Here is a 26,820-nt window from a genome sequence, read left to right on the forward strand (position 1 = left end):
TTCTTTCTTTTTCTGGATTACTTCACTTAGAAGGACAATCTCCAGGTCCACCCATGTTGCTGCAAGTGGCATTATTTTATTCTTTTTTATGGCTGAATAGTATTCCATTGTATAAATATACTACCTCTTCTTTATCCAGTCACCTGTTGATGGACATTTAGGTTGCTTCCATGTCTTGGCTATTGTAAATAGTACTGCTATGAACATAAAAATATGGAATGCTTCATGAAATTGCATGTCATCCTTGTGCAGGGGCCATGCTGATCTTCTCTGTACTATTCCAATTTTAGTATATGTGCTGCCAAAGTGAGCACTGAAAAATGAACCTTGACTTATACCTCATACTTTATACAAAAGTGAATTCAAAATGGACAATAACCCTAAATATATAGCTACCTACTATAAAACTTCTAGAAGAAAACATAGGAGAATGTCTTTATGACTTTGGCTTAGGCACAGATTTCTTAAATCTGGTACCAAAAGCACAATGTAGAAAAGAAAAAAGTGATCAATTAGACTTTATAAAAATTAAGAAATTCTGCTCTTCAGAAATCACTGTTAAGAAAATCAAAAGATAAGCTACATACTGGAGGAAATATTTGCAAAACACCTTTCTCCTAAATGACTTGTATCCAGATCATATAAGAACTCTCAAACCTCAATGATAAGAAACAACCCAATAAAAAACAGGCAGAATATTTGAAGAGACACATCAGCAAACATATAAGAGAAAATAAGCTCATAAAATGATACTCAACATCACTAGTCATTAAGGAAATGGAAAATAAAACCACAGTGAGATACACCAGACACTTATTGGAATGGTTTAAAACAAATCAGTCAATACCAAGTACTGGCAAGGATGCAGCACAACGAGACTCTAAACATTGCTGATGGGAATGCAAAATGGCACAGCCACTTTAAAAAACAGTTTGAAGCTTCTTACAAAGTTAAACTTAAACTTACCACATGACCCAACATTGCCAAGTCTAGATGTTCACTGAAGTGAAATGAAAACTTACGTTCACAGAAAATCTTATTTGCAAACGTTTATACTGATATTGTTCATAATCACCCCAAACTGGAAGCAACCCAGATATCATTCAACTGTTAGATGGGTAAACTAACCCACTATAGCCACATAATGGAATACTATGCAGCAATAAGAAGGAACAAACTAATAAAACATGAACCAACATGGGTGGATCTTAAATGTAGGTATGTTAAGGAAGCCAGTCTTCAAAGCTATATGATTTATGACTCCATTTATATGACATTTTGGAAAAGCTTATCTATAGGCACAGAAAACATCGATGGTTGCCAGGGTCTCTGGGTGAGGGAGAAATTGACTCCAAATTTGCAAGAGGGAATTTTTTTCCACATTGGAACAATTCCATATCTTGATGGAGGAATGGGCGCATGATTGACAACATTTTTCAAAACTCAGAGAACTGTAAATTGAAAAACAGAAATTTTCCTCTGTGTATATCATTACAAAAAAAAAAGTCTTCATTGACCTCAATGAGTATGGAGCAAACCAGTTTACTATTGTAAATTAAGGAACTAATGAACTATTGCAGTTCATTCAGTTCTCTTCCTCTAGCATATCTTAATCTGGCTGTGAGTTTTCTCAGCTTGTGCATCTATGTCGACCTGCTGTGCAGGAGGGCAGCAGTCGGAGTCCTCATCATCAGCCAATGGGCTCGTTAATGTGCTTGGAAGGTTCCAAGGACAGTGTGCACTGAGAGTAATTTTTAAAAACCCTCATCGTGTGCAAAGACCAGGCAATTAGGGAGCTCAGTGCAGCGGAAGGCGGGGCCATGATAAGCACCACCAGGCCAACTAGAGCTCTCCGGAAAGCACCCACAGCCAGGATCAGAGACTCGTCCAGCGCGCCTGTGGCCAGACGGCCTTGGGGGCCCCCCCTGTGGAGAGCAGGAGTGGGCCACACCCTCCATTGTGGCCCTGTGGGCTTTAACAGCTGACAAAACACTCACATGAAACTGCCCATCTCACTTGGACAGCGCAGTTTGACTTCTCCATAGGCCTAGATATATTCCACGGCTCGTTTCTCTACACCGTCAAGCAGGAGTGGCCCACCTCTCCCGCTCGGCTTCAGTCACAGGTGTAGCGGATGACGCCAGCGCCCTGCCCATCTCCCGGCGGTATCTCCACCCGGGACATGCGGACAGACTGTCCCGGCAAGCACTCACGACACCCTCTAGGAGGGCGTTCCAGGCCACATCAGCACGAGTGGCTCTCGTATGTGGCAACCCAGACTGACAGGGAACAATGCCCTCGGGACTGTCCTCAGCCAACGACAGAGGAGTGGATGGATCAATACCCCAGCTCCCTTGCCTCTAGGGTGGACCCCCTGAGGCTGGTTCTGCGCTGTCCCCCGGAGCTCCCCGGCAGGGCAGTGTGCACCGCAGTCTTCTGCTCAGGAATGTGCCTTTTGTTGCCTTCTTTCCCACCCCTGACTCAGCTGCCCTTTCCCTGAGCACTGTCTCTTGGGATCAGCTCCCAAAGAAACTCCTTGCCCTCGAATCCTCTTGTCAGGGTTTACTTCCGGGGAGCCCAACCCAAGACACAGTCAACACAACAAGTGAACTACGAGTCCCTCCCGCGACACAGTGGGCAGATACACCTTTCTCCTGAGTGAGGGGGACCCGGGGACGTCAGCTTAGGGGCTGCAGCTGGATGTCACTCGTGGCTTACAGAGCAGCGTAGCTGAGTGGCTCCTAACCAGGGGGCCGATGTTGCCCCCTGAGGCATACTGGGCAGTATCTGGAGCCATGCTTGGTTATCACAACTGGGATGAGTGCCTTGGCAGCTAGTGGGTAAGGCCAGGGCGCTGCTAAAATCCTACAGTGCACAGGAAAGTCCCCCGCCGCCCACACAACACATGTCACCAGCGCCAAGGCTCAGACACCCCGGGACAGTATATACAGCGCCACGGTCAGCAGACCTGGCTCTGGGTCCTTTTCTCATCTCTAAAAAGGGGATAAAATAGTTACTTCACACGAGCCTGGAGCTGAAGTAACTAGAACATGGGGTCAATCTTTCCTTCATTCTTGTACCAACCTGCTGCCAAGTAATGACCAAGTTGGTGACCAGACAAAGACGGACAAGACAGCGTGTCTGCCTTCAGGGAATCCAGCGGCTGGGTGTGGAGAATGGCGCCAACACTCGATCCCTCTCCAGGGTGAAGCCTGGCCCTGATGAGGCATATGGCATGTGTGCTCTGGCAGAATAGCAGAGAGAAGCAGTGAGCTTGCTGGAAGTCAGGAAGGGACTTCTGAGGTGACAGGTGGAGACTGGCACGTGACGAAGCAGAGAGGGCACAGAGCCTGGAGGGTGGGCCTGTCTGTGGCGTGGTGACTATGCTCGGAGCACAGAAAGCGTGGGAAAGACAGGAGAGAGATGAGGTAGGAAGGAGGCAGCACCAGGTGCTGAGGGGCCCGTCTGCAGAGCTGGGACAAGGTGAGGCAAACGAGGCACCCAGGGCCTGACCCTGATGGGACCTGCCCATCCCGAGAGGGAGTGTCTCCTTCAGCCTTGTGCCCTAGGCCCCGGGTGCCTCACCCTTGTCCCAGCCCACCTCCGTCATCATGCTGAGAAGCTAGGGGGTCTAGTCTGCAGGCCAGGAGCAGCCAGCAGAAGTCTTGGACTTCCTTACTTTTGAGGAGGATAACCTGACTCAAACACGGGTCCAGCGGGCCTCTTCTCCTCCAACAGAGTCTAGTTCAGATCCACAAGAAAGCAGAGCTTTCCCTTTTTAATTGGCTTCCCCACCTACATGGAATCCCGGTATAGACATCCTTTTCCAGACCCAACACACAGCAAATTCCTGAGGACAGAAGGAGAAGGGGATCACGGTTGGTGAGAAGCCTGCAAGTCTGGCAGGCAGTTAAGTTCATCTATGCAGGTTGGAAGAGTAAGGCAGTGCTTTGAGTGAGGGACAGAGCTCATGTTCACCTCATTAATTTGGGCTTTATTAACATTGGCTATTTGGATTACTGGACAGCAAAATATGGTTTAACTATCCAGTTTTACATTTAGCCTAAATCTGGGTATGTGGAGGGGAAAAAAGATAGACAGAGGATGCTTAAAAGAGTTAAGACACTAAACTGATTTCAGGCCCCCTTGAGGCATCCACAGGTCCACTGGCCTTCCTTATCCACGGGTTCCACATGCGCGGTTTCTACCCTCCCCAGATCGAATATTACGGAATCTGCGGATGGAGAACAGGGGCATGAGGGTACCGAGGGCCTACTGTAAGGGACTTGAGCATCCTTGGATTTTAGTATCCACTGGAGGGGGCGGAGGGGCCCAGGAATCAGTTCCCCATCGATACTGAGGGATGACTGTATACAAAGGCAACTGATATGCCAGGAGAAAATGATTCTTGCCTGTCTATTGCTGAGCAAGGGTCATGTTTCAGGAACTCTTAGTCAAGGAGTTTCTGATGCTATTTCAATAGACTGTATCTACTGTAATATGTAATTATCACAATTGCTATTGGTGAGAAAACACATTTATTGTATAGTAGTCTACGATTCAGGAGTTTCACGAATTTGTCTTGGGGTCCTCTCATTTGTGGTTCTTCACTGTGAATATTCTATTATCATTATGTCTGCATCTAAACATCAAGAGATTCTTTTTAAAAACCTGCCCAAAGAGGCTGGCCGATCTCAAGGCAACAATATTACTGGAGAACAATGGCCCATAAACTATCTAGGACTCCATCCTATCCCTCCACCCACCGTTAGGCCTGTAGCTATGGCCTCCAGTTAAACTGCACTGCCATCACCTGGAACAATAGTTCTCAACCGTATCGGAGGCCAACCACCTTTTAAAACAAACAGTTTAATCCTGAACTGTAAATCGTAGACAATACAACTTACCTACCACATACTTTAAAAAAGACGGTAAAGCCCCTTCTGTGATACACAGGCAATTAAAAGGTAAGTACTTCGGGAAAAGAAGGTCGTCTTACCTGCACATCCCTATGAAAACCGCTAGGCCGATCACTGGGCGATTCAGTGAAGAATTCTGATGCTTGCACCAAATACAGCGAGCCTGCATGTAGGCAAGGGCTACAAATGGGGACTCTCTAGGTGTGTTAAACTGGTGACGGACACCACGAGTAGTCCTGCCATTGAGAACAAACAAGAGAGCCCCCCCAAAGGAATAATTCTTGGTGAAGTGATCGCGCAGAGAAGAAATGACCACCTTCCAGGACCTTGTCGGCAACAGAATTTCCGAGAAAACCGGTGCGTATTAAAGCCTCAGCAAAAACTCACGTATTTTCTCGCTGGCTGCTTGTGCGTTGGGGTGCATGCTTTCAAGGTCATATGAAAAGAATGTCCAGCCGGCAGCCCTCAGCGGAAATGCGGAGACTAGGACTGGAAGCGCCGGCCACGGGCCTCGCACCGGGGAAGGAAAACCGGAAGTCTTAGCTTGCGAACCACGCATGCGCACACACGGATGCGCCAGGGCGGGGAGGCAGGGTTGCGGGGCGTGCGGGAGGAGGGGGAAGGGTGAGCGTTCCACATCCACTTCCGGCCGTTCTGCAGCGCCACGAGGCGAGATCCACTGCGGTGGCTGCTTCCACACATTTCGGTCTTTCTCCAGATCGCAAGTATTTTGCGCGCTGCTACTTTGGGAGCAGGTTTCTTGCTGTCCATTTTGAGGTGAGGCTGGGCGCTCCACTGCAGAGTGGCCGCGTTTGCAAGACTGTACATCCGTATTGCCGACAGGTTTTCAGTCCGGTCATCGATGCACTTACGTTGTCTCTTCTTTTAGGGCCCCTCTTTTGTACCACAATGCAGCAAGCTGTAGAAGGAGCTTTGGATCGTGCGGAGTACATCATTGAAAGTGCCCAACAGAGACCCCCGAAAAGGAAACACTCATCTAGTGGGCAAACATCTCTCTCGGAAAAACTTTATGACATTTACGTTGAAGAATGTGAAAAAGAGCCTGCCATTCCGGAGGAATTGCGAAGCAACGTGAACTTGTTAGAGAAGCTTGTTCGGAGAGAGTCGTTGCCATGTTTGGTGGTCAACCTGTACCCAGGAAAGGAGGGCTATTCCCTGATGCTCAAGGGAAAAAATGGATCATTTTCGGAGAGCATTCGGCTGCCTTATGAGGAAGGGGAATTACTCGAATACTTGGACGCAGAAGAATTACCCCCTGTTTTGGTGGATCTCCTGGAAAAGTCTCAGGTTAACGTTTTTCACGATGGGTGTGTCATAGCTGAAATCCGGGACTACAGGCAGTCCAGTAACAGGGAACCTCCCGGTTACCAAAGCAGGCATATTCTCTTACGTCCCACGATGCAGACTTTAGCCTGTGATGTAGAGGCCATAGCCAGCGATAACCAGAAATGGACCCAAGAGGACAAACTTTTGCTTGAGAGCCAGCTGATCTTAGCCACAGCTGAACCACTGTGTCTAGACCCTTCCATATCAGTAGCCTGCACTGCCAACAGAATGCTCTATAACAAGCAAAAGCTGAACACTCTCCCCATGAAAAGGAGCTTCAAGAGGTTTTCTTCTGCGTCTCTGAATCGGCAGCTGGAGCTATATCATTGTTCACCTCCTCCAGAGCTAAGAGTACTGGCTTCTTGCAAAAAAATAAGGGAAAGTAAAACAGGTGAGCATTATGGCCTCAAAAATTTTAAAGCAGGAAATCGTGTAGATACATGGAAACAGAGACCCTGTGACTTGGCAGTACCTTCTGAAGTGGACGTGGAGAAATACGCTAAAAGTAAGAAGCCTGTCACACATGATGACTCACAGCCAGCGGTCCGGCCAGCCCATGAGGTACAAGATGGTTCTGTATTTGGATATGAGGCTGCCCCTCAGTCCCAGGCCACAAAGCTGACCGTCAGGCAGCCAATTGATAATTCCCTTTCCTTGGGAAAAAGGTCTGGTAAAGAAGCCCCATGGGAGAGAGGCCTGTTTCCCCCCCACTCCCCTGAAGATGGCCATTCCAAGAGTTTCGTGTCGGGTCTAAAGACTGATGCCAGGAGGGTGTTCATTGGGTTGGAGGAACTGGTCCAGGAGAGCGCCCAGTGTCCAGGCCAGATGTCACCTGGCTCTGGTGGCTCAGCCGGTCTCAGGCAACCTTCTCCAAGGAAAGAAGCAGAACAGCCTAAGACTGGGTGGGTTCAGTCTTCAGTGCTGGGCAGGGGAGCCAAACCTCCCCCTCCCCCCACGAGAGTTCCCTGGCACCCAGGAAAGAGCTCCTGGGGTGACCGTTTTACTTCGCTGCAGGCGGGTAGCTCTCCTGCGTCTCTGTCTCCAGCCCCTGCTCCTGAGCCACCGAGTAAATCCTCTGTGGAGCTGAATGGAGTTATTTCGCTTCCTGCCGCCACCCCATCACAGAGGAGGATCCCTGCCGCCGCCGCCGCCGCCCAAGCCGCCGCAGCAGCCGGGATGGCGGCCCCCTGCGCCGGCCTGAGCGTCACCAGAGTGGCGGGCCCTGGTCGCGGAGGCCAGGCCTCGGGGAGCAGCTCCGCCACCGGGGCCACAGAGCCCGCAGGGATCCCGCGGGGCCACCTTCCTCCCCGAGCTGGGTCACCCAGTGCACCGCGGGCTGCTCCTCCTCCAAGGCAGGTTCAACTGCTTTTGCAAGGTGCTCGCGGCCTCAGGCCCTTGGCCCTGGTGCAGCTCCCCCGCGGTTCCGTGCTCTGGAACAGCCAGCGCGGGGCCCAGCAGCCGCCGCCCCAGCGGCTCTACCAGCTGATCCCAGAGCGGCCAGGGCAGCATCCCTCCGCCGCGGGTCCCCCGCTGCCAGCGTCACAGGGTCCGAGGGCACAGAGTTCGGTGGGTCCAAATACAGCCCTCCCTGCGCCGCGAGCCGTGGTCTTGGAGCGCAGCAGACCGCAGGGTTTCCTGCAGCCCCAGGCACTTGTGTTGTCTCAGCCGGGCTCCGGCCAGAGCCCCCCTAGGCCCAACCGCCCTCAGCAGAGGGCCCGGCGCGCCGCTGCTCTGCAGCTGCACTGGAGGGTCGTGCAGTGCCAGGTGGCTGCGGCCACGGTCACGGCCACGGCAGCCACGCCAACGGCCCCGGCGGCCCCGGCAGCTCAGCCCTCGCCCGGCCAGCAGACGGCCGGCCAGTCACAAGGTGCAGTGAATAGAGGCCCGCCAGGCTCTCCCAAGTCCTGAGTCCTGCCTTACCTTCTCCCTTTTTCACAGCACAGGAGCATCGACCAAATTAATTATTTCAGCCTCATTTGGTGGTTTTTTTTTTTTAATGCGTCGGTATTTCACCTTGTTAGATGTACAGACTTTATCCAGAAACGCCACCCCATGAGTTTTACTTAGAAACCGGGAAATGGCGTAATACACTGGGATTGTTTCACCCAAGTCATTTTTTGGTGGTGGTTGTTGACAGAGGTTATTTTTATTGTTATGTTCTCACGTGTAACCAGATCCAAACTAGGGTCAGTTGAAACTCCTGAAGCCTGGCGTTTCTCTAAAGCAATGAAACTGCAGTAGCAATAAAGTCAAAATCAGTATCACTTTAACAAAATGAGTGTTTTTTATGTTTAGAGAGGTTACAAAGACGTCAAATTTACCGTCTTCCCGGTTTTTAAGTGCAGCTCAGTAGTGTTAAGTGGATTCACACTGTTGTACAACAGATCTCTGGGGTTGTTTTCTTCTTGCAAAAGTGAAACTCTCTCCCCAAGTGGCACCAGCTCCCCTGCTCCCTGTCCCCAGTCCCTGGCCACCACCCCTCTGTCTTCTGTGTCTCTGAGACTGAGTGCTTTAGATACTTCATAGAACTGAGGTCCTACAGGATTTGTCTTGTGTGACGGGCTCATCTCACTTAGCGTCCTGTCACCGAGGTCCACTGGGTTGTAGCCACAGGAAGGTCACAGCTCTTTATAAATGGTTTCACCATACACAATATATACTGAAGTGACCTATGAGGTATTAGAAACATCTTTCAGAAGAACGCACTTTGGTATTTGTTTATTTCACTTAAAAGTTTTTTTTGCAGTGTATGATATGCGATTTTTACACATTTGTTTTGGGGGGGAAAAGCTAAAACGCCCCCAAAATGATGCTTGTCACTTATATTGAGGCCATGGGAAATCTCCAAATAGGCGGGATGGGTTAGAGGCGCCTGCTTGTGTGGTGGTCCCCAGCCCTTTAAGAGGCTCCATCTGCGCTCGGTGACCCACAGAGCCCAGGTCTCCTCCAGGCTGCAGTCACTGGCCTTGAGAAGGTGCTTGTGGGACAAGCTGTTTTCTCTGTTTATAAAATCCTTTACAGTTTGTAGAACTCTGGGTTATTTGCAGCTAAACATCTGGAAATGAGTGTATTTGTTCACTTGTCAGATGTCCTCAGCCTTGTTAGATTCTAAAGTGGACCCCCCTTCCCTCCCTGGTTGGTCATCACAACTGTTCTCCCTGTTCGCTCATTTCTTCTTTTCTTCTTTCTCGTTTCCCTGGGACTCAAAAGATCCTTGAACTTTTCTGTTTTCCTTTTTTCCCTTTTTTTTTTTTTTACTGTGATATAATTCACATAAGAAACAACCATTTTAAAGTGTACAGTTCAGTGGCATTTCCTGCATTTACAATGTTGTACAACCACCGCCTCTGTCTATTTCCAACTCCTTTTCCTCATTTCAAGAGCCACCTCTGCACCCATTCAGCACCCAGTTCCATCTTCCTCTCCCCCAGCCCTGGAAACCACAATTTGCATTCTGTCTCTGGGGACTTCCTCATTCTAGATTTTTCCTCTAAATGGAATCAAAGACTATGCGACCTCTTCTGTCTGGCCCTTTCCTCTTGGCATAATGTTTTCGAGGTTCATCCACCTTGTAACGCGTATCAGTACTTCATTCCTTTTTACGGCAGAACGGCAGTCCCTTGTTTGTGTACACCACATCTTTTTATCTGTTGTCTGCCGATGTGTATTTGAGTTGCTCCCACCTGTTGGCTATTGTGAATAATGTGGCTGTGAACATTTGTGTACCAGTGTCTGTTTGAGTGCCTCTTACATTTTGGTCTGTTGTAAGTTTGAAGGACAACCTGTCTATCTAAAATTATTTTTTCTAAGTATACATGTATGTTTCCTGCCTTTTGTCCTGAGAGAAGAAGGAAATTTGGTCTGGCAGTTCCAACAGAGAGGAGAGAAGAGACGGGTAACCGGTGCTTCTTACTTGGTTAACGCAGCTGTACTAAGGTGCTGCCGATCCTGTTAAGGAAAGATTCAGGCAACTTGAAGTCAACACGTCAGATATGCCATCGGGGTGACACTGATCCCATTAAAGCTTTATGTAGCCCACCCTGGACATGTTCGGGAATGGTGCCTGCACTTTTACGAAGTGAACCAGTGCAATGACCAGCTGCAAAGAAGAGTTTATGCCCCATGTCAGGAGCCAAGCTGAACTCAGAATCTCACTCGATAGGATGTACCTCCTCCCCCCGTCCTCTCTGTGGTTCTTACAAGTAGTGCTCGAAGACCCCAGCTGAACTGTGCTTGAGTAACGTGTTCCCTTCCCAGGCCTGCGAGTAAATTCAGCTGTGTTTCAGATTACCGTTTGGTGGTCTGTGTTTATTTCCCTCTAATAGTCGTCAGCAAGGTTGGCACTTGATACAGAAACCCTTTTCAGGGTATTAACTGGCTATGTTTTGTGAGTAAACTTTTTATTCATTTTAGTATTATGAAAACCTAGAGCCTCTCCCTACCTCAGATTCATCACTTCATCTAAAATTAGTTTCATGTCGTCTGCGTCTTCATGATTTAATGGCTGGCCCTTCATGGTGCAGTGGTTGTGTGAAAGTAGGTGGCCTCAGAATTTTCTGACAGAGATCAGAGAAAGTGATTCAGGTGATGATTATCCAGGAAAAACCTGGTGGATCTAGTACAGTGGGACATGTTTGGCAGAGTTGGGGCGCTTGTCACAAGGTGGGGTTTTGGGAACAAGATTATATTCCTTCAGGATAGTTTCAAGGAAGGGAGGACTCTGGTTCTAGGTCAGCGCTCTCCAAGAGAAGTGGAATGTTAGTCCGATATGTAATTTTAACTTTTCTAGTAGCCACACTTTAGTAACTAAAAGGAAACAGAAGAAATTCCCCTTAATAGCCTACTTAACCCAGTTTAGCCAAAAGATGATCATTTCCACGTGTAATCAATATGTTTCAAATTTTCATGAGATTTTACATTCTTTGATTCTTACTGTATCTTCAAAATCCAGACACAGATAGCTGGTCTAAATTCGGATGCTTAATTTTCATCAGAAATATTTGATCTCTATTTAGATTTTTTAAAAATAAAATCTACCATTGACAATGTAGATTCACCTTCCAAACATTGTTTTCCAATAATTGAATCAAGTACCAGTTTTTAAATTTAAATTAGCTAAAACTAAGTAAGTTTGTTCCTCAGTCTCACTAGCCATGTTTCAAGTGGTCAGTAGCTGCACATGGCAATGGTGTTGGACAGGGTAGTTCTAGAGGGATGGAAGAGCAGAGTGGATCACAGAGACAGAGCCTCAGGCATGATCTGGGTACCAGTTCTTGAGATAAGACAGGGGCCAATCATCTGAGCACACAGTTGGAGCGGGAGAGATAATGCTGTTTCCTTGTGCTACGCCGGAGCTCCCAGGAATCCTCGCTGCCTGTAGTCACCTGGGCCTGGACTTGCAGGTAGAGATCAAGTGGCCCCAGCCAGGGTGCAAGGAGGGTGGGAGAGACTGGAAAACGAGGGTCAGCCTTTTGCCTGGTTCTGCCCTGCCATATTCAAAATGCTGATGATGGGGACACTAACTGTCCCAGCAGTTAATGAAAGCTCCCGGATCCCACCTGTACCTGGAGGAACTTGGAATCTGAGGGAATGCAAGAGAGGAGATGCACCACTGGCTCTTTCTCTCTTCCTGTCTGTCCTCCTCCCTGTCCAGTTTCAAGGTGTCGAGCTCCTTGGCACTGATGACACCAGAGCAACCATGAGTTGATAATCATGGGAGCGGGGTGATGGGTACGTGGGGAGTCGTTCTTCTCTCTACTTCGGCATGTATTTGAAATTGGCTATACAGGTGTAACTCACTTTTATTGCGTTTTTACTAATTGAAGGTTTGTGGCAACCCTGCATCAAGCAAGTCTATCAGTGCCATTTTTGCAAAAGCGTTTGCTAACTTGGTGTCTCTGTGTCCCATTTTGGTAATTCTTCCAATATTTCAAACTTTCTCACTGTTATGTGTTATGATGATCTGTGATCAGCGGTCTTGGATGTTTACTGCTACAACTTGCTGAAGGCTCAGATGATAGCATTTTTTAGCAATAAAATATTTTCAATTAAGGTATGTACATCTTTTTAGACATAATGCTATTGCACACTTAATAGACTATAGTCGAGTTTGAACATAACTTTTATATGCACCAGGAAACCAGAAAATACGTGTGACTTGCTTTATTGCAATATTCGCTTTGTTGTGGTGGTCTAGAAGTGAACCTGCAGTATCTCTGAGGTCTGCCGCTATGTATCCATTTTGTTTTTTAATTTTTATTTTTTATTGAAGTGTAGTTGATTTACAGTGTCAGTTTCAGGGGTACAGCAAGGAGATTCAGTTTGTACATATCCATTTGAACAGTCAAGTTCCTGGTGCTCCTGCAGCCACACCTTACTCCATCCCAACCTTCAACTTGTGCCTGAAGTCCTGCCGGGCACCAGCCCTTGGCTTGCCCTTCCTTCTTCCCGGCTTCACTCTCATAGCCGCAGGCAGCAAAGGGTGTGTGAGTTAATTGTTAAATTCAGTTCAACAAGTTCCTCATTAGGGACAAATTACCTGAGTTTGAAATCTGCTAATTTTCCAATCAGAGTGAGTGTTTGCACTTGTGATTTGGAAATAATTACCATATGGTAAAAGCAAAACCTATGTGGGGATTAAAGTAAAGGCGAGGGAGGACAGGAGCTTCTTGTAGCATCTTCTCTGGAAACTCACGGTCACATGTGCGGATTAGTCGAGGTGCCTCTGGAGTTGGGGTGGGAAAGCTCACCTGTAGCACCATTTTGCAAAGGCTGTTTATTTCTTGGGCTAATGCTCCTGAAAGGTGACCTTCGCCTTGAAGGAAGAGTGCTGTGGCCTTCAGAGGCCTCAATGGGTCTGGAAAGAGAAGTCTTTTGATTTTAGCAATTTCACCTAAAAATATATCTGTGCTTTTGCTTAGATCTTTCCTGTCTAAAGCTTCTACATGAGTTACAAATAAAAACATTTCCTTGGGCATGGAAGTGGTGAGTCTAAATGTCCTTTAGGTGATTTTACAATGAATGTATTAGGGAAAACTCATCTGAGAGAATTTGTTGAATTGTGAGATAATAATTGCTGCAGAATACTACTGTGATCCAAAGTGTAGAAATCTGGGTCATTCACCTTCAGTAATTTGTCCCAGTCACAATTACTGTATTACTAGTTCTAAAGGTCTGGAAACCCATGGTAAAGAATAGTCAAGGTTTCAGGTAATTTACAAGCCAGCGCAGAAACACTCCTGAGACACTGCTTTTGAAATTTAGAGCCAAGAAAAGCTTATCTCCCCCTGAGAAAGTAGTATCCCTCCTCCTTTCTGATAACTGGAGTTGTACATGTTCTCGGGTTTCCCTTTGCACCTTGGCTGCCAGGAACTCAAAACCGCATTTGAAATGGAAATCAAGTTTATGGTTAGCACTTCAGCATTCCTTGCTCCTTATTTTTTATTTTGACAGTATTTTATCGTAGACTACTTCAAATTTTTTGTCAAAGGAAACTGGGAACAAATATCTCAGAACATGCATAAACATGCATTAATAAATAGTAGCTTCTATTCATTTAATACACTGCCGCTAATCTTTTAATAACCTTGCCTATTAGGTATTACTATCCTCTTACAAATGAAGAAACTGAAACTCAGATAGGACTTGCCTGAGGCAATAAAGCTATTAAATGGTGTTGATATTTTCTGTCTTCTTCTGAAGTTCATGCCTGTGCCTGGGTACTTGTAACTAATGTGTTGACAGGTCTGGATTCCATGGTGGACTGTATATTTGAAACTGTTTTACTTTTTCCAATCACTACTTTCATTGCAGCACCAAGCCCCTTCTCCTTTTCTTTAATAACACCTTGGGCAGATCTCATAACTTTCTGGGTTATCTTGGTTGGTAAAGCTGATCAGTCCCAATTACAATTTCAATATCGAATCCTCTCGTCTGGAGGGCAGAGAGAGGAGAAGCGAGACGGAGATCTTCTACAGATGTGGTCCTTTTCCAGGTCTGATGCTGGGATCTGCTGAGGTGGGGTGGTCTCCGCACAGGGGGCTGTTCTGTTTTTCACCTGGCGTCCTCCCTCCTCTAGGGCCTCCCTCAAAGAAGAGCAGCTATGCCTGCTGAGTCCCACCCCTTTCTCCAGGTTATGTCTCCCATCTCCTGGACAACCCTCTAAGATAGCCCTCTGCTCCTCCATATGGAGGTTTGGGAATTATTGAGGTCCTTTTTCAAACTCTGCAGACTGTGGGGTCAGGATCCAGGGGGGCGCGATGTTCCCGTTTTCTTTCCAGGCCGACTACCCCCTCAAGATCTCTCGAGCCTCTCACGCTCAGGTATCTCTCGACCACAAGGGGGCACCAGACTCCAGGTTCACACACAACACACAGCGCCGAGAGTATTTGTTAAACTCACAAGAATTCCCTCCCCAGCAGCTCCCAAGGCTGCAGGGTGGGCCGGCGGATCCGTGCAGCTCAGCAGAGTTCAGGCGCAGAACTGGATGCCCGCTTCACCTTCGTGCAGACCTTCCCCTCTCCTCGAGCAGCTAGCTTTCTTGGGGTTCTCTTTTACACGTCTCGGCTTGGGGGAGCAGGGGGCACCCGCACTCCTCCTCTTCCCTCCCCTTTCCCCAAGAGAAAGCACCCTCTCCCCCGGGACGCTCAGCCCTCCTCCCTCACCTTTCCGGCCCTCCCGTATTTACTCAGGGTGGTGCGCGGAGGTTGAAGGGAACCGTCCCAGTTGTAGCAGGGCCAGTTGTGCCATTCCTTAACTCTCTCCGAGAGGACACGTCTGCTCGCTGATTGGAGGCTTTCTTCCGGGTGTGGAAGCATCTGATGGTTTTTCTTTCCAGCTTTGAGCTTTAGCGTCTCTGGGACAACAGGAAAAGTCCCATTGCATATGCGCGCGCGCGCGCGCGCGCGCGCGCACACACACACACACACACACACACACACAGAGCTTCCCAGCCTCCTCTCATTCTTGTTTATTTTTAAAAGCTCTGACTTTGCCCTCCCATTTTCCAAAAGGAAAGGGCAGAGGCCTATGGCTGGTGAAACCATTTTTTTGAAGGACTGTTTTGAGTGAGTCTTCTGAAGAGTTTACTGTTAAGACTTGAATAAGAAATCTTTGGGGAGGGTGGGGGACAGCTTGGGAAGTGTTAGCCCTCCACCCCTATACTCACTACAGGCAGGCATTCTTTGATATGGAAAAGTGACGTTCTCTCAGAATTGGGTAAAGTGTTGTGCAAACGCAGCTTTGAAACAAATCCCCCCATGCCTCCCGCCCGCCCGCCCCCCCTCCCCCCCGCAAGTACTCCTGGGCTCGAAGCGGCTCGTGTACGAAGCGCTGTAACTTCTACTGGAAGTAAGAGGTGGAGGAGGGGGGAATGGCTTTGGGAAGTGTTATTTAGGGCTATGCCTCTTCAAACCAGGGTTATTTTGAAATCATTTTTTTGGCTTTGTATGAAGAGTGGGACATTTGAAGATTTGGAGGCCAGTGGTTGTTGGTAATGATGAAGTCAGGGGTAAAACCACGTGAGTGGCTGCCTGTGGTAGGTGGTGAACACAGACATTGGAAGAGAGGAGGCCAAGGAGCCAAAAGGCCAGGCTATTGGAAGGAGCAGCTGTGTGGATACTGAAATCACTGAGAATTCTTATGGCGTGTTGGAGAGTGACATTGAATGAGGTCCTAGAATCTTCAAGGTATGTGAGGAGTTGACTTCCCACAGTGGGGAAGAAGACTGGTTTGGTTTTAGAGGTCAGTTAGATCAAGATGTCCCTTACCGTTGGTTCTGGGAGACTTCTGTGTTGTCTTTTTATTATTGAGGGTGTGCTTACTGGCAAGGCCTTTTGCCAGGTACTTGGAGGAGGAGGAAGGGTCATTCTCTGTCTTCAGTGGGATTAAAGCCTGCTCAGAGAAGAACATTATAACTATGTGAGGTGATACTATCTAAACTTATTGTGGGAATCATTTCACGACATATACATACATCACATCATTATTTTGTCCATCTAAAACTGATACAATGTTAAATGACAATTATAGCTCAATAAAACTGGAAGAAAAATAAAGTCTGCTCAGAGAGAGAAGGGAAATACACCTGTGACTATAAATCAAGGAGACTGTGGCAAACACTGTTCAAGATAAATCTTACTGGTTGGAACTGGGAAAGGCCTCCCAAAGGGGGTGACCTTTGGATAGGTCTTGGCTTGGATATTGATAGGTTGAGATGGGTGTGGGAAGAGGGTGTTCTAAGCAGAGAACAGTGGTAGCAAAGGAGGCTGATTGATGTGTGCAGAAGAGGAGCTATCTACATAGCATGGTGTGTGGGCAGAGCGGAAGGGAGTGATAAGGCTGAATCAGCAGGTTGGCTCCACGTCCTGGATCTTCTTGTGAATTTAAGTGAAAACAAAGACTCCACTGTTTGAATAGGAATCCAACAGAGTCACAACAGGACTTAGAACGCTTTGGTGTGTAAAGGGAGAGAGAGAAATGCCAAAGCTCTTCTTCCACTTAACAAAGAAATTTGATAGATTTATTTTTTCCTTTACAGAAAACAGAATTGGCAATTTAAGTATTATTATTATTACCAGAACAACACATCATTAAATAAGATGACCAATCATGGTTGCAGACCTTTAGGTGTTACAGGTTCCATTTTACAAGACATAGCAACAAATTCTGATATTCAGGTGTCTTAAGAAATAGGTTTCTTTACAAATAACACTTCCAAGGACAGTTTTATAATAACAGAAAATAAAACAGGACCATGGCCTTTCACTCAAACCTCCACACTGGCCAGGAGAGTGGGACAGATCCTTGAGACATTTTTCCCAGTTCTAGTTTTTTGACATGGAACTGGCTTCGTGCCACCCAATGGTGTCTGCTTCTCTGTATCTGTAAGGGGAAAGGGAACATTGTTATCTTTCTGAGCTGTCTCACCAACAGTTGGAGCTGGCAGTTTCGAGATTAAGTATTAAAATTCCGAGAAGCTTAAATCTTACAATATGAGAAAGAAAATGGCGGTAGAGAAGTTTAACAAATTAATTAAGTGGTAGATTATGTTAGGTTGAACCATATGAAATTTCTGACATTTGACTATTTTAACCCAATTAAAATGGCAGTTTCATATGGCTCAACCTAATAGCTACAGTTTGAGTCTTGAATGCCAGGTGAGAAATCCAAGTTTACTTAGTAAATATTGGAGAGCCACGACTGGGGGGAAATGCTGTGACTGGAGCTGTGGTTTAGCATGGTTTGTGTGGCAGGAATGTGAAGGAGGGACTGGAGGGGAGAGCTTGGAAATGAAACCTTTCTTTCATACCCATTGTACTTGAAATATACCCCTAGGTCCACACCCATAGTATGAGAAGCTAAATTAGCATTAATCTTTTAAGTTAAAGATTGAGAGCTTAAACTTCTCCCCAGTGGTAAGCTACAGTGGGTGGACTGTGAAAATGGGCCTTTATGCTCCGCAGATCCAAATCTTGACGAACTGCTCTACCAACTTGATTTTAAAAAACACTCCCTCGTCTACCACCCTCAAGGGGAAAGGAGGCATTTTGAAATCCGTGTCTCCCCGCTTGCCTTCCCATCCGCACAGCCTGTTGTGACCCTCTCCCGCAGATGAATCCTCTTGAGAAACACAGATTTAGATCTATAGAGTAATACTGTAAGTGGCGTTTATCATTTTTAATACATTTTGGAGAATAAGGCAGACTGACCAAGAACTAATGTTCATGGGCTTATAAACTACTCATGGGGCTGTGTGGGCAGGGCCGTGGTAGCTGTCTGGCCTCTCAGAACAAAGCCAAGTCACAGAATCAGCTCAATAGCAGGCAATACTCTTATCTCATCATTTCCCAAACTTTAGTGTGCGCTAGAATCACTGGGAGGAGGGGGCGAGGCCTGAGAAGGTGCATCTCTAACAAGTTCCCAGGTGGTGCTGATGCTTCTGGTCCTGGGACCGCGCTTGGAGAACCACTGCTCTACTCTATGGGGAAAAGTTCTGAATATGCCAGTGAGAAGGGGTCTCTACTTCTGAAGAAGGAAAAAGGAGCATGACAGGTTTTGGTCTCCCAAGCCCAATACCTTTTCTCAGTGAAATGGGTTTAGACAGAGAAGGACCCTGCGGGAGGGGGAGGCGGGAAAGGAGAGCTATTGCATCACCTAATAATCTCCTGCTAGGGACCCATTGGTTCCTGGGCTGCCAGATCTCCAAAGCTAAATTTATATCCATTTGAGTATTTTAAGCAATAGAGAAAATAGGAAAATATCGAAGGTGATGGTCTAGACACAATGTTTTTAAGGTTCGTTTTTAAACCTGCTGGCTATGTTTGTTACATTAAAACCTTTTGAAAGAGGAAAACTACAATCACTACTCTTTGGCTTGGACATTCTTAGAAACAAGAGGGCCTCAGTTTTATAAGAATCAACCTGCCTTCTGGAATGCCAGTTACTGCGTAAAAGTACCACGCGTGCTTTCTTTGCTCTTCCTGGGAAAGGGGTGCCAATTTCTAAATCCCTTTCTCCAGTTAAAAATGATAGTGTTAAATATCTGCTTAATAAGTAACTGTAAAATAATACTGTATTATATCTAGGATGAACTTGGAGGCCTCAAGAACTGGTTTCTTATCAGTGCCAAAGAGGAGATTGTTATTGGCCAAGAGTTAGGCTTACAGTGAATGGAGATATAAAGGCGCCTCTATTTGATCACATCTTGAAATTATAGCTGGGAAAATATTATCAAGTCTCCGTAAGAACTGGCAGTGTTCTAGTTGCTATACTTTTTGTTTTGTTTTCAAAGCAAAGCATAAATATAGTCATAAGAGAAGAATTCGGGTGTTGTTTTTCCCAATAGTCAGTCACTGAGGTAATAAAGGGGTTAGGCAATTAAAGGGGGAAAGTTTGCTTTATTAATCAGTAGTGGGACCCCACAGATACAATTTCCCCCAGCTAGAGTCCTAGTACCTAGGACCATGCTCTAAACCCAGAATTATCCTCAACTAAACTAAGCTCTCTGAACTACCTCCCATTTCCCATCACAGCCTGTCTATGGAGGATGGATTCAGTTGCAGAGAAATGAGTATAACTCTCTGAATGATGGTAAAAATGTCTCTTTTTAGTCATCAGTTATATTGATTTTCCTGGCCATTATTCCTCTGAAAGTTGTCTTCAAAAAAGACATCAGCCAAGTGCCTTTTCTGGCCAGGATAAGGTCAAGTCTGCTTCCTCTGGTCATGGGTAGAGAGCCTTTCGATCAAACTTTCTATTGGAGGAGGCAAGGTCAATGTAACAGAATCTGTAACTAGGGTTCCCAGGTTGAACAAATAAAAACACAGGACACAATTAAATTTGAATTTCAGGTAAACAACAAATAATTTTTTAGTGTAACTATGTCTTATATGTGGCTATTTAAATGTAAATTAATTAAAATTAAATAAAATGTACAGTGCAATTACCCACTCCCACTAGCTGTATTGCCAAATGCTACATGTGGTTAGTGGCTGCTGTATTGGGCAGTGCGGATGAGTGCAAATTGGAGGCCACTTCCATCATCAGAGGAAGCTCTGTTGGACAGTGCTGCTTAAAGCAAACCAGGAAGATGTTACTGGAGCCAGGTCCCCAGGCAGATAGTCTAGGCTGGCAGGCTCTTGACATGCCATCTCTTCTTCCTTTGTGTGTAAAAATGCAGGGGATCCCCAAAGATCACAGGAAAAGGGGTGGTCCAACCCTGTGCCTATTAGCAGGGCTGATCACTTAGGATGTGGGCAGAACCAGTAGTTAAATTTTCTACCTAGCTTCTCCGGAAACAAATCCTTTATGTTTGTACAGGGCTTTGCAGAAAACGGAGCGTTTCCAAGTCCACACAGGATTTTATGCTCATAGTAACTCTGGGTGGTAAGCAGGCCCATGAGAGAAATGAGAACATGAAAGGCAAACTGGTGCCAGAAGGAATTGCCTCATACTGTGGTGTGGGTTCTGCATCAGAATCTCCTGCAGGGCTTGTTAAAACACATATTGCTGAGCCTAAAATTCCTGGCTCAGTAGGCCTGGGCTGGGGCCCAAGAATGTGTATTTCTCATGAATGCCAGCTCTATGATACAGAGTTTGGACTTTTTGTTCCTCTGACCCTATGGACTGCTTACTTTCTTAGGGCTACTTTGGCAAGCTACATCTGTTCATTCATTGGGATCATTATCACATTTATCCTTTGTGCGGCTTTTAACCATTAGCTGGTTTGATAGTAAATTGAAGTGAAAGCAATGTCTTTGCATCTGACTGTGGTGTGTCCAGACTGTGGTCTAGCTCACTGGGTATGTTTTAAATATGTATATAATTATATACATACAAACTGGAAAAGAGAAAGGAAATCATTTGCTCAGGGTCACAGAGCTAGCAAGAGGTGGGATCAGCATATGAATCCAAGATTTCTAAGTTTTGGTATGAAGATTGCCCAGAGATTTGTGAAAGTGTTCTGAGGTCATGATTTTTAAGCAGAGTCTGTTCTAATTTCAATTACAAAGGCCTCCAAACGGACTAAGGTGCTTGGGGCAGTAGGTAGAGATCCGCTGGGCCTGTTCCAGCGTCAGCCAGCTGACTGCTTCACCTGCTATGTTGGTGGTTCTCACCATTTTACAGCTTTCAGTTTTTTTGGTTTATTTTTAAAATTATTTTTATTTAATTTTTTAACACAGTGGACCATTGGTTAAAAAGAGGGGAGGTTGTGCTGAACACTGGAATTTGACACAACATTGTAAAATGATTATAAATCAATAAAAAATGTTAAAAAAAAAAGAGGGGAGGTCTCAAGAATACTGATTTAGTGAACAGAAATGAGCTACTGAACTGTACACTTAAAAACAGTTAAAATGGTTTAAAAAAATAGAATGAATGAGCTAATGAGGGACAGAAACACAATCATTCTGAATTTTGACCTCAGACCTGTAAGGTATATTCATGTCATTTCTTAATACATCAAGATATCTCTAGTTCTTCAGAACAAAAGTTAAAATTTTATCCAATTTCACTTTTCCTTTATTGCTAATAAAATGATCCAAACCCACAGTGTGTTATTTCTGGAGAAGTACTTGCAAATAGCAGCCAGAAAGTGCTCACATCTCCTCTTTTAGAAACAAAACATGAAAATTATAATAATAAAGTAATTGATTTTTTTAAAGTGCAAAATTCAAGAATTCCAAATATCAGGTCACAGAAGCGGTTTGGAGGGTTGTAACACATAGTTAAATTTCAATCTACATATTAATACACATTTGGTCCCCAAACACAATATTATTATGTCGTTTTAAATTTGTAGATAAACCAGGCTCTTTCTTGCATACTTAATTTAAAATAAAACAGCATGCATCACTTGTTAAATGGGGAAAAGTCAAACTTTGTCCTTAGATATTATGAGTATTACTAAAGAATATATTAAAGTGGAAGTTATAATGCAATCTTTAATAGCATACTGATCTAAATTTTTTTTTTTAATTTAAAGACGTTTCCTCTTAGACATCACACTAAAATAACACAGTGATTTTTGCGTTTCCGTGGGGGTTGATGAGATTACAGATTTCTGTGAATGCAGTTTATAAGGAAGAGCGGAAGAGCGTGGGGTGACTACGGTGAAGAGGCTAGGGTAGGTTGGTGTGTGCCTGAGTGTCGTCTTCTGTTAGTCGGGACTTCTATGCTACACCATGTCTAGTGCAAGTAATAGAAATCCAATTCAAGCCAGCTTGAGCAAAAAGAGGGATTTACTATCTCAGGCAACTGGCATATCCGGAGATAGAGGTGTCTCAGGGACGCTAAGAAGTCAAATGACGTCATAAGGGCTCTCTGCCGCCCCCTCTTCCCTCTCCACTCTGCGTTCCTCTTTACGATGATCTCTTGATCTCCTAGATATTCTTCCATGTAGTGGGGGGAGAAGGCAAAGCTCTTACCATCCCAGCTTAGTTGACCGCAGAGATGAGAGCTTCTATTTTCTACTATCCATAGATGGATGGACAGATGATAGGAAGGAAGCAAGAAAGGACAGGAGGAAGAGAGAAAACTCCAGGGAGGAATCCCATTGGGCTCCACTTGGCTCATCGTCTAACCTCCAGTGGCTGGGGAGAGAGGAGTCTATGACTGGCCAGACCTTGATGACATGCCACCTTGCCATGGCATGGGGATAGAGAACTGCACAAGTGGGAGAAAGGCAGAGGGGCTTCTGTTACTGGAAGAAAAGAGGGCTGAGGTGCTGGACAGAGACAAGCTCCAGGCAGTGGCTCTGCTGTGTGTATGTGTGACCTCGAGGTCTTCAGGACCTCCAGATCATAGCTTGGAAAATAGGTTGAACTCCTGAGCTGGATTTTCCCCATTTGTCCCTCTAGATCCCATCTGAAGGATGGCTACTTCTGCTTGGACCCACCCAGTGGGGACACTGGCAGGAGAGTGGAGGCAGGGAGAGAGGTTGGGGTATTTATGACTCCAGCTCTTCCCTGCCAGATGGAGCTGATGTATTGGCAGGAACTGACAACTCAAGTGTTCAGGAGTTTAATTGATTTTAAGAGTGGGGTTGACACAACTGCTGATGTCATTCTGCTGCCTAAAGACAGAGAATCCAAACAGTTAAAGCATGTCAGCTGTATTAGTTATAAGCCATTGCATTAAAATATGAACAATCTCTGGATCCCTCTGTAGCCCTGGAGATGGATGCAGATAAGGCCCCCATTTGGTTTTTTTTGGCTCCCATTTGGTTTTTAGCCAGAGATTTCAACAATCAAAGGGGAAAAATGTATTGTGTAGTTTTGTGTTCAAAAACCCTTTGCCTTCCCGTGCCTTTTGAGGACTGAAGACTCTGGGGAGGTGGGGCTGGCAAACAAGAGGGAATGTGCTTGAATGTGCTGGAGGCACAAGAAAGGGCCCCTAAATGAAGAAGCAAGGCTGCAGCCTGCAAAACTCCGGGTGCTGCCAACATTCTCTGGGACCTGGGGGATCAGGGAAGAGGTTACCCTCACCCCCATCCTCCCGCCTACATCTCGGGCAGCATATTACTAACCCTGTAAGTGAGGATGGACATTAATGGGATTTTAGTAGTATTACCTGAAAACTGTGTTCCCCTCTTGGTGGGTGTGGAGCCAAAGGACACAACCAAGCCAAAGATCAGGGGAAGGAAGAAGTGGTTACTCGATGCAGGTAAGGAGAACACCAGGGATCGTTCCCAAAGCAGCGTCTCCCTGAGAAACAAAATTGGGGAAGTTTTAAGCTAAGGGGGCATGCATATTCATGAAGGGGCTCGAGCAGAGAATTCAGCATAGAACTTGGGCAAAGGTTGAGGTTTTATAGAAAAACTGGTCCAGGTTTAGTGAATTGTGAAGTCATGACGGTCAACATCCTCCTTCCATCCTCCACCTGGGCAGGGGCCTTAGTTCCTACAGAACTCAAAGATGTTCCTTGAGGAGGAACTAGGACTCTCCTTCATCACTGCACTATTATTTGACTACCTTTTCTCTGTTCCTGAATTTCTTTGTTCCCTTAAAGATCATTCATTACTGAGATCTGTTCAATTACAGCATTGTGGCCAGGCTTCGATCACAAAATGGCTGAGGCCAAAATGGCTTCTCTTATGTCCTGGTTCTTTTTCTCTGGGGACCCCTTACCCTGTCTGCTTACAGTAGCAATGTATAGGGGTCTACAGAAGCTGGCAAAAGAGAAATCATCTTATTTAGACTTCAAGAGAAAAATCAGCTGTGTTAGTCTCTAAAGTAATACTCACAGTCCAGTAGGACTTACTGCAGTGATGGTGTCAAAGGGAAAAAAATGCACAACATGAGAGTTGAGTTAAGTTTTATCTGGGGCAAAATGAGGACAACGGCCTGGGAGACAGCGCCTCAGGTAGCTCTGGGGAGCTGCTCCAAAGAGGTGGGGGGGAGGTCAGTATATATATGATTTTAGTGAAGGGGGGTACATGCATTCATGCACACATTATGGCAGAAAGTTGCTGCTAATCACGAGGAGCAGATTGTTGCCGAAAAACCAGTCTCTGTACCCCGATAGCTGCATTGAGAGTGGGAGCAGAGCTTTAGGGGGATAGAAAAGAAGAGCTTTATCGCTTTGCATGGCAAAGGGAGTCAACAGCTGGCTCGTGCCTTAAAGCCTGTGAGCCCCTCTTGGGGTTGGGGTCTTGCGGTTTTGTAGAAAAACTGGATGGAACAGAAAAGGTGATAACACAGGGCGTTTCACGGGGGTTGCGTTCTCTTTATCTTGATGAGAACTTGCTGCTGTTGTGGAGGAACTGAGGAGGATCTGCCTGTTTTCCTAAGGTTCAGTGCGTGACCTTCTTTCAAGACCTCTAGGGTAAAAGGAGAAGTTATTCTAAGAAAAGAGTGCACAGGGAGGGGACCCTGTTAGTCGTACGATCAGTTTGGCCAGAAGTACAGGCCTGAACAACTCAAGAGCCATCTTGTTAGTTTTCTACTCTTTCAAGATGTCACCATCAATGATTTTAGTGCTTTTCTAGATATGAGAAGATGCAAGAAATTGGGCTCATGAAATCTCCTGAAAATATCTATCTGCAGGCCTGTTCTGCCAGTTTCCCCAGAGCACAGAGCATCTCATTCCTGATCTCCACCCTGAGCTCCTTTCAGGGTGTGTTGATGATAATGACTGTGGCGGCTCATCTTTCCTTGTAGAGGCAGATGGCATGTGCCAATTTTCAGTTGGCAATGGAAATAGTTTGTATCTGTGCTGTTCCAGTTTAGTAGCCACTAGCCACATGTGGGTATGGAGCACTTGAAATGTGGCTAGTGAAACTCGGGAACTGAATTTTAATTTAATTAACTTTAATTAAATTTAAGTAGCTTCCAACTTAAACATCACAGCAAAGTATGCAAAATCCGTCCTGATTTGGGGAAGAAGACTAGGAGATTTCTATAGGCTTAGGTTTTATTAATAGTCACCAAGTTAGGCCTGTGTTCACACAACTTGGTTGTATAGTCTTCAAGATTTAGACAACCTATTGTCATGGTATGTGATGGTGATGGACCAGGAGGAAGAGGAGAAAGCCTGGGTCTGTAGCCAGAGGAGGTGGTTGAAGAAAGAGGACCAAGGCCTGGGCAGGAGGAAAGTGGTGAGGAACACGATGGATCAACATGCAGTGCACACAGGGGCCTGGCCTGGCCGAGGGCAAAGCTGCAGGTGTGTGGCCGGCGGGTCCCAGCTTCAAGGGGCTCACCATCTTTGGAGATGGGACCAGATCTATTCCCCGTAAAGTGTATGGTGAGCAAGACAGGCCATAATGTCAAAATTATGCCAAACAAAGAAATACATATATAGATACGCAAAAGTATAAATCAGCAGGTAAATACATCAATACAACATGGATCCAAGAAGGGAGAGATCCAGGTCAGCCACAGATCTTTTTAGCACCAGACTACCTGGATTGATTGCTGGCTCCGCCACTGGTGGTGTGACCTTGGGCCAGTCACTATCGTTGTGCTCTGATTCCTCCTCATAAAATGGAAATGATGAAGGTGCCACTGTGGAAGGGCTGCTGTGAGGATTAAATGGCATAATACACATGATGTTCTTAGAACAGTGCCTGGAACCCAGGAAGTACTAATGAAGTCGTAGCAAGTCTGGAAGGGGAGCGGAAACGGTGGGGTAGGGAACGGGACAGTAGCTTTCATGACCGATGTCCACGCAGGCCCCTCCTTTAAATATAACTGAAACTGCTTGTGAACAATCTGATACTGAGCAAAGCTATTATTTATGGTATAATGAGCTACTTTCAAGTTCACTCACATAGTGAAAGTCAGGAAAAAATAAGTAAAATAGGTTTGTAGGTAAATGTCCCCAGAAATGAAATGAGGAATCAGGTTTCTTAAGAAGGAAGGGCAGGCTGAGAGCAGGACAGGGAAGGGGAGGAAGGCAAGCAGAGGGTGATCTTAAAAAAAATATATTTTTTAATGGAGGTACTGGAGACTGAACCCAGGAACTCGTGCATGCCAAGCATGCGCTCTACCACTGAGCTATATACCTTTCCCCCCAAAAAGGGTGATCTTGAGCAAAGTCCCAGCCCAGGCCAGATCCAAGCCAGGCAGCTGGGCTTTCAGATGCCCATGCCTGGCAGTCATTAGCCCAGTTCTCCCCCAGGGAGCCTAAAACCCCAGACACTTCTGTCCATTACCCCCTGGGCAAAGCAGTGTCAGAAGCCAAGAGGTCAGGAAAAACACACAGAACCACCGGAAGGGCCACACAGAAACAGTAAAGGGGATGGACCCCTTGGATGAGGCTCCTGACCTCCACTGCTAAGTGGGTTTGACTGAAGAAGGCTGGACCCATAACTGAGGGGGGGGGTGTAAATGGATAATGCTGACTGCTGACTGCTCACACTTCCGAGCCGCTGATCTCAAACTTCAGGCTGTACAGGATTCCCCTGAGGAACTGCGGATGCACAGCTGCCCTGAAGTGCTCACCATGTGAGCCCTGAGGGCAGGGGGGTGCGATTTATGGAACTACAACCAGGGCTGTCTTAACTCGAGTGCCCCCCCAAAGCCCTGAGAGTAGCATTTGAGCGTAAGTGGTT

At 46.1% G+C, this 26,820-nt stretch overlaps 1 non-coding gene and 1 pseudogene across 1 annotated transcript; one reads left to right on the forward strand and one right to left on the reverse strand.

The window, feature by feature from the left end:
• Window positions 1-207: 207 nt before the first annotated feature.
• LOC123612332 (U6 spliceosomal RNA) lies at window positions 208-314 on the reverse strand. The gene has a single exon (XR_006719547.2). It is a non-coding gene; the product is annotated as a U6 spliceosomal RNA (small nuclear RNA).
• A 5,425-nt stretch (window positions 315-5,739) lies between these two features.
• On the forward strand, window positions 5,740-8,706 carry LOC141576341 (transcription factor SPT20 homolog pseudogene; annotated as a pseudogene).
• The last annotated feature ends 18,114 nt before the right edge of the window (window positions 8,707-26,820 follow it).

Source organism: Camelus bactrianus, chromosome X (genome assembly GCF_048773025.1).
Source record: "Camelus bactrianus isolate YW-2024 breed Bactrian camel chromosome X, ASM4877302v1, whole genome shotgun sequence".
NCBI classification, from domain to species: Eukaryota; Metazoa; Chordata; class Mammalia; order Artiodactyla; family Camelidae; genus Camelus; species Camelus bactrianus.